Here is a 6,382-nt window from a genome sequence, read left to right on the forward strand (position 1 = left end):
CGTGGACGCCGTGGACGCCAAGGTGGCCGTTTCATAGGTACCGATGTATGGAAAGCTAGAGGAAAAATGCTCCTAAACCCTTTATTCGAGGTATTCTCTAAGGGAGGCAAATGGCTGGAAGATGAGGACATTTCTGAGAATGCAGAGCCGGACTTATTCAACCCGTTCCTGGATAATCGGGTGAACGTGATAATTGAGTGGCTGGACGATGATTTCCCCACCCCTGAGTAAAAGGCTCTTTCTGAACTTTATCTTTTAATGCATTTTGATTACTGCATTTGCTTTAAAGCTTTTTGATGTTTTAGCACCCTTTGGGTCACATGTTGTGATCCGGGAAGTGCGATCTTGTATTGTTCTTAGTTGCATCTATTAATGAAAAACATTTCAAATTTGATTACAGACATGTGGAGCAACGGATTGGTCCGATGATGACAATTGATTCTACCATGAAACTTGAGGCCTGATCCGCCATATGATCTTGAGTTTTAAATAACTTTTGAGAACCAGGATGTCCGGAAGATCGTGGACTAGTTCTCCTTTCCTTGTCTAAGAAAATTGAAATTTGAAAAATGTTTTCATGATAGAAATCATGCATCCTTTAATTTTATCGTCTTTGAATACTAACCTTTCATGGTGCATTTCAGGCATGTCATCCCACCCATACATAACAGGTTAATATGTGACTCAGATCAGCTCGATGACTATGCATGCGAAGTTTATATAGACGAGGTTGATGTGAGCGATATCAAGAAAGAATGGGATTGTTTTGAAGAATCTAAACCCCCTATTTCCGAAGAACCCATCACTATTAATCTGGGAGATTCATTGCGTCAAGGAAGTGAAAATAGGAGGACACTTGTCCGCAGCAGATGTTTTAAGGATGACGGCGTTACTCAAGGAATATCAAGATATTTTCGCCTGGTCATATGCTGACATGCCGGGGCTAGATCATGAAATTGTGGAGCATGCTCTGCCCACCAATCCTTCTTGCACACCAGTAAATCAATCACCCGGAAGGATGAATCCTGAACTGGCGAATAAGATCAAGGAAGAGGTCATGAAGCTCCTTAAAGTTGGATTTATCGAGGCTGTCCCATATGCTGATTGGGTCGCCAACATCATACCAGTTAAGAAGAAGGATGGGAGAATTAGAATATGCGTGGATTATCGGGACTTGAACAAAGCTAGTCCCAAGGATGATTTTCCCCTACCGCACATTGATGTGCTCGTCGACGATCTTGCGGGTTTTGAATTGTTCTCCTTTATGGATGGATTCTCGGGATATAATCAGATCATGCTGAAGGAAGAAGATAAGATCAAGACCTCATTCACTACACAATGGGGAACTTTTTGTTACAAGGTAATGCCATTTGGATTGAAAAATGCAGGTGCAACATATCAGAGGGCTATGGTGACCCTTTTTCATGACATGATACATAAGGAGATTGAGGTCTATGTGGATGATATGATTGCCAAGTCCAGACCTGGAGAAGACCATGTTAAAGTGCTGAAGAAGTTATTTGATCGATTAAGAAAGTATAAGCTCAAGTTGAATCCTGCGAAATGCGTATTTGGCGCAAGATCCGGAAAGCTGCTAGGATTTGTGGTGAGCAGTCGTGGTATTGAAATTGACCCTTCCAAGATTAAAGCCATATGGGAAATAGGAACTCCTTCCACTGTTAAGGAAGTAAGGGGTCTCTTGGGAAGGTTGAATTATATATCGATTCATATCCCAAGCTGTCGAAACGGCGAAACCCTTCTTCAAGTTGCTAAAGAAAGGTGCAAAGGTGAAATGGGATGCGGAATGCCAACAAGCATTTGAGAAGATCAAGGAATACCTGGTACAATCTCCAAAGTGTTGGTACCTCCTATCCCTAACGTTCCTTTAACTCTATATCGACGGTTAATGATGAATCCTTGGGGGCTTTACTTGCCCAAACTAACCCCAAGGATCGCAAAGAGCGAGCCATATATTATTTGAGCAAAAAGTTCACAACATCTGAAGTCAAATACCCAAGTGGAAAGGACTTGCGTAGCATTGGTTTGGGTCCTCCACAGATTGAGGCAGTATACACTGCATTATCATATAGAACTGGTCACTGAAAATGACCCTATCAAGTACCTTTTGGAGAAGCCAACATTGTTGGGAAAGATGGCTAAATGGCAAATACTGCTTTCAGAGTTTGATATCAAAACCTCTCCCCGAAGTCCCGTCAAGGGAAGAGCAATTGCTGACATGCTAGCCGAGAATCCTCCTAAGGATGTTTTAGAGCGAAACAAAGAAGGTCAAATCCTGAATATATCGAAGACAAATGGACAATGTACTTTGACGGTGCGGTGAACCTCACTGGATCAACCTTTGGGGCAGTTCTGATATCCCCCGAAGATCAACATTATCCAGTTTCAGCCAAGTTGGTATTCCCCTGCACCAACAACATTTCTGAATGTGAAGCCTGCATACTAGGATTACAATTGGCCATCTCACTAAAGGTAAAGAAGCTATTGGTATATGGAGATTCCATGCTAATCATTTTACAAACTCAAGGGGAGTGGAAGACAAAGGATCCCAAGCTTATTCCTTATCATAAGTACCTCGAGGAGATGATCCAACATTTTGAGGAGATCACTTTTGAATATCCGCCGAGAACTCGAACCATTTTGCTGATGCTTTGGCCACATTATCAGCCATGTTACAAGTGCAAAATGGTCTTGAGATAGAGCCATTAAGGATTGATATTTTAGAGCAACCTGCATACTGCATGGTCATTGAAGAAGAACCCGACGAAGAACCAGTGGTATCATGACATCAAGAATTACTTATCGAAGGGCGAGTTCCCCCCGGAACAGTCAGCCGAAGATAAAAAGTACATAAGCAAGATGGCATCTAAATTTTTCCTCAGCGGACAGATCCTATACAAGAGATCCTTTGACTCGGTCCTGCTGAGGTGCGTGAATTCCAAAGAAGCAAATCTCATTATGAAAGAGATTCATGAAGGGGAATGTGGACCGCATATGAATGGCCACCTCCTCGCCAAGAAGATCATGAGACTCGGGTATTACTGGTTGACTATCGAGTCGGATTGCAACCAGCATGTTAGATCCTGTCATCAATGCCAGGTATACGGCGACAGGATAAATGCGCCGCCAACCGAGCTACATCAAATGTCAGAGCCATGGCCATTCTGCATTTGGGGAATTGATATGATTGGCCCTATCAACCCAAAGGCCTCAAACGAACATCGCTTTATTTTGGTGGCTATTGACTACTTCACTAAATGGATTGAAGCCAACTCATATGCTAATGTCACCGCGAATAGTGTGGCTAAGTTTATCAAGCGAGATATCATCTCAAGATATGGAGTGCCAAGAGCCATCATTACGGACAATGGCTCTAATCTGAATAACAAGGTTGTCGATCAACTATTGGAACAATTTAAGGTACGACACCTTAATTCTTCACCTTACCGCCCACAAATGAACGGAGCGTCAGAAGCGGCAAACAAGAACATCAAGAAGATATTGGCCAAAACTGCGAGAAATATAGAGATTGGCATGAAAGATTGCCGTATGCTCTCATGGCCTACCGAACTTCCATTCGTACTTCAACCGGGGCAACTCCCTATTCTTTGGTATACGGTATGGAAGCAGTCCCTACCGGTAGAGGTGGAAATCCCCTCTTTAAGGATCCTGTCTCAAATAGAACTCACGGAGGATGAGTGGGACCGGCAGAGACACGAACAATTGAATTTGATTGATGAAAGGCGATTAAGGGCTATCTGTCATGGTCAAAGCTACCAGAAGAAGGTGGCCGGAGCTTTTAACAAGAAGGTTAAGCCCAGAAATTTTGAAGCGGGGATGCTAGTTGTGAAGAAGATGCTTCCAAATGCACAACACCCAGGAGGCAAATTTATGCCAAATTATGAAGGCCCCTACGTGATTCAGAAAGTCTTATCCGGGGGAGCTCTTATACTTGTAAACATGGACGGAGAAGATTTGACAAGTCCAGTAAATGCAGACGCCGTGAAGAGATATTATCCTTGAAATAAAATTGAGCTTCAGAGCGGTTGATGAGCAGATCTGAGTCACATGAAAATTTTGCATTCGCATGACATTTGCATACATGCATTTGCATATATTCGTATTTTTTGCAGGTGAATTGGGAATCATGAAGAACTTTGCATAGCAATTGATCAAAAGGGAAGTTATCCCGTTACTTTGGATCACGGATTTTGAATATCTTGGACTGATTGTTTCCTTTTGTTCTTTACGGGAAACGGGAGTCGACATCCGAAGGAGGTAGAAAGGAGTCGCTCCGGGAATTGAAATTTTGAATATTTTAACTGATTGATTCCTTTTGTTTTTACGGGGAAACGGGAGTCGACATCCGAAGGAGGTAGAAAGGAGTCGCTCGGGATTTGAAAATTTTGAATATCTTTAATAGATTTGTTTCCTTTTATTTTTACGAGGGAAACGGGAGTCGACATCCGAAGGAGGTAGAAAGGAGTCGCTCCGGGATTTGAAATTTTTAAATATCTTGAACTGATTGTTTCCTTTTGTTTTTACGGGGGATGAAGTCAATATTTGAAGAAGACAGGTTTGAGGTTCTCCTCCTTTACAAAGTATTTTCATACACCGTCGTGCTTGAAATTAAGAAAAATTTGGATTTGCAAAGCAACAGAGCTTTTTCAAAGAAACATTCCTTTCAAATTTCAGAAACGTCTTTTGAATACCCTCTCAATGAAGATTTTTGCGAATGATGAATTTTTGATGAAATACCCTGAGTTTCTATAAAAGGGCATGCTTTGAAAGCTTTTCAAAAGAATGATCCTTCAAATGAGAAGAGGCAAGCATTGTCCTCAAACACGTCCCTGATACACTTGAGTGATGAGTGAGAGTGATGGAGCGAAAGAGCTTAATTTTGGGACGTAGGGATCATTCGCGGTGATTATATGGATTGAAATGATGAAAGGCATTTCCATTTCAAAATTATCCATACACATTTATATCCCTTGATAACCAATCAGAGCCAAAAGGGGGAATTTTATGAATATAACCCTGTCAAGAACCACCCCACACCGGGGCATGTTTGGGGGTTCATTGGATGATTCCTTGGAGAAAAGATCGGGTAAGACTTTATTGTGCTAACCTGCATCAATCTTTTTGTGATAGCTTCAGGGGATTTCTAGCAAAGACTCGGGACACCTCAAAGGGAAGAAAAGTACTGCATTTCTATATCCCCAAACACTTACCCTTTGAAGAGCCAATTTGAACCTTTAAATATTCGCTTCTAAACCCTTATTGGTGATCACCCTCCCCACACCGGGGCAAGCAAAGGAATTACCGGCAATAAGTCAAAATGCATAATTTGGAAAAATTCTTGAATCTTGGTCTCAAAAGAGCCGGTCGGTGCAAAAATGATGAAGAATGAAAGGGCTAGAAAAAGCAAAGTGCCTGGTAAAAGCAAGGCCAAAGCCCATGAAAAGAGCATCCCGAAAAAGGGCAAATTCTAAAAAATCATCAAGATGAAAAGAGGAAAATCCTCAAAATCATTGAAGAAAGAACGATTATGAATCTATTGCAAAAAGCAAATGCATGCTGGAAGAATGTTAAGGTGATCACCAAAGTTCACCCCTCTTTTGAAAATATGGCCATTCTTAAAGAGCCCACCTTAAGCCAAGATACAACCTGTTACCAAGACTTTTCGATCTAAGAGGTGTTTCGGGTTGATGCGAGAGATCACACAGGAAGCTACCGCTTAAAGAGGTAAGTACAATCCTGTCTTATCGGTCTTCGTGGTCTTGACTTGTAGACCCGAAGAAGCTATTTCGATCAAAATTCATTTCTAAACCTCAAAATGAATATCCATTGATAAGCCTTTGACCTGGCCTGAATTACGGTCCCTTTTAAAATGCCTTCTCTGATTAGTCAGATTGTAAGCATCTCGAATGATCCCGAAACCTCAAGGTTAGGTTTTTTGTGAGCAGATTCGAATTTTAAGAAAAGCCTTTCCAAAATGGTGAGAAGCCCTCTTGGATGAAGGAAAACCCTTTTGGAAAAATTTTAAGACAACCTTTTTGTAGAACACTCGGGATGTGTCATTCAGAATCCATCCTCAGTAAAAATTTGAAATTGTGATTGGATACATTTCTTTCGCAAATACACTTTGAAAACTTGTCTGCAATTCTTAAGTTTCTCCCCGGAATTTAAAATTGTCATTCTAATGATATTTGACTCAACTTTCTGCAGGTTCCCTGGTGATCCCAAATTCTCGGAAAAGTTGCATTTTAAAATTTGATTAACTTGAATTCTCTGCAGGTCTTTTGGCATCCCCTGGTCCTCGGATTCTCAACTTTGAAAATTTGAAATAGGGTTTGAGCTCCGT

This window comes from Rhodamnia argentea, chromosome 6, assembly GCF_020921035.1.
Source record: "Rhodamnia argentea isolate NSW1041297 chromosome 6, ASM2092103v1, whole genome shotgun sequence".
Lineage (NCBI taxonomy): Eukaryota > Viridiplantae > Streptophyta > Magnoliopsida > Myrtales > Myrtaceae > Rhodamnia > Rhodamnia argentea.